The following is a 2354-nucleotide window of genomic DNA, read 5'->3' on the forward strand; positions in this document are numbered from 1 at the left end:
TAACTGTACCGTCTACGTTTATCCGATATTATTTCAAGTGTTACGTCACAAAATGTACCCGTAACATTGATTTGTTGTTAATGTCATTGTTTTATAAGCAGAGAGATATTAGTAATAATATGTATCTATAATTATGAGACGGCTTACTAGCCGTACTACAGGTAATAAAAATCTATAGTAAGTTGGTCTATAATACTAGGACATACTAGTATTTTTTTCTTATATTACGATTATTTTTGTATATTTTAGAGTAATTTAATTGTATTACATTATTTAAATTAAATAAATCTGTTTTATTACAGCTGGTAAAAGCATGCGAAAACAAACTGTAATGTTAGTAGAAATAGACTGTAATATAAAATTTACACAGTGTAATATGAAGCGCAATAAAAGATTTTTACAAATAGATAGGAAATACACTGATGTAATACGAAAACAAACATTCGATGCGAGTAAACAAAATAGTCCACCGAACGCCTTTTGTGACGTAATCGATGACGTAAGCGTTACATAGTTGCTGCAAGTGATGCGTTTAATAGCCAACTATTGCATCCGGCAGCGTGGCCGAGCGGTCTAAGGCGCTGGTTTTAGGCACCAGTCCGAAAGGGCGTGGGTTCGAATCCCACCGCTGTCAATATTTTTCATTTTCAATTTTTCAAAATGTCTAATCAATTTGGGTGCAGGTTTTGACAGTTACATAATTGGAAATAGTTTCAAAAATGTATAATATTTTGAGAAGTATTTCATATAAAGATTTTGAATATTTTATCACACTTGTAATATTCTTTTTGTTTTTAAGTGTTAATAAATTAACAATTTCAGACATTGTATTTTTATTTTAATTATTATTTAAATATTGTATAAATTCGCACAAATTACCTACTATTTTTAAAATAAATTAAACTTAAGATTTACAAATGATGTAATGCACTCGAGGAACAAGTTAAAACGTCTTTTGTGATCCTGCCTTATCGAGCTATACATCATACTTTTAAACCAGAAAGTGGCGGTGGAAAAGAAAATATTTATATTTGTTAAAAAAAGAACTTTTAATTTTACTTCATATTTATATAAAAAAACGAGCAATTATTTGTCTATTAAAATACCTTTCTCTCTCACTAAACATTAAATTAGAGTCCATATACGAGTAGCATGGGACTGCTGAGATATTTGGCTAAAATTTGGCTACTTATTTGTAAATGCTATTTCTTACTATTGGTGGGTTCTTTATTTAAATTGTATTTCTCAATATTTCTTGTCACTCTTAATTTAAATGCTATTTCTTAATATTGATTTGTTCGAAACTTAAATATTAGTTTTAAATATTTGTTGTGAGGATTAATTTTGTACATTAAATATTTACGCACATTAAAATTCTGTCGTAAAATCGCACTTCTTTAATATTGATTTCTTATAAGTATTTATTACCACGCTGAATCCAATCGTAAATGTTATAATTTGAAAACTTTTAGACAGTTTGTGTTGTTAAAGGAAGTTACGGCCATAAAAACTAGTCGTGAATCAAGTTAATTAGATAGGATTGGTACTTTATTACTGTTAATGTTTTGAAAACAACTTTTAGGTAATGGACCCTTTAATAGTACCCAATTACTGTTCAATTTGACCCTTCTCAAGTTATTTCTACTTAAAGACGTTAATATTTTCTTCAATTCTTGTTTAATTTGATGAGATAGCTGACTAGTTGACAATCTCTATTATCTATTTAATGATGTTATTCCCTCTGGTCAAGATATTTTGTATATCGAAAAGATATTGATATTTTAGGGTCTTTACTATCGATTTGTATACTCAGCACTTCACTAGGATTTCCATGTATAGGATTCGAAACTCGGATCCCATACTTTAGGGGTCGAATATTCACTAGGCTATCGTCGGTTGTCCCTGTAGTTTCGGGACCAGAATAGGGCTACGGTATCCCCTGCCTGTCGTAAGAGGCGACTAAAAGGGGGCTTCCGGGGTTGCAGGTGGCAAGAGTGGGTGCTCGAACCGCCCAGCCAGCGGCCCCGGGAAGGATGGCGGTATGTGTGGTCGCATACCGTCGTACGCACCAGACGGTGTGGCGAGCGCCAAGCTCACCTGGGCGGAGCCCGACGGGGCAACGCGCTAAGAGGGCTCCGGTTGCGTTCCTTTGGAGATCCCGGAGCCCTCTACTCAGCGCCGAGGACGGCCACCGGGTGGGTTTTAGTGCGGTAAGAATCCCACATAACCCTACGTCGCTCCCACGACACCGGGGAAAAAATATTATCACGCATTAAAATATCATGTTAAATATATTTAATAAACGAGTCACAATAAATTTGTGGCTTCGTTTGTCGTATATCGTTCGTGTGGAA

General features: G+C 34.4%; 1 non-coding gene across 1 annotated transcript; it reads left to right on the forward strand.

Moving 5' to 3' along the window:
- Positions 1–554: 554 nt before the first annotated feature.
- On the forward strand, positions 555–634 carry TRNAL-UAG (transfer RNA leucine (anticodon UAG)). The gene has a single exon. It is a non-coding gene; the product is annotated as a tRNA-Leu (tRNA).
- Positions 635–2354: the final 1720 nt, after the last annotated feature.

This window comes from Epargyreus clarus, unplaced genomic scaffold (assembly GCF_041222505.1).
Source record: "Epargyreus clarus isolate Ecla_fem2 unplaced genomic scaffold, WU_Ecla_fem_2.2 ptg000003l, whole genome shotgun sequence".
NCBI classification, from domain to species: Eukaryota; Metazoa; Arthropoda; class Insecta; order Lepidoptera; family Hesperiidae; genus Epargyreus; species Epargyreus clarus.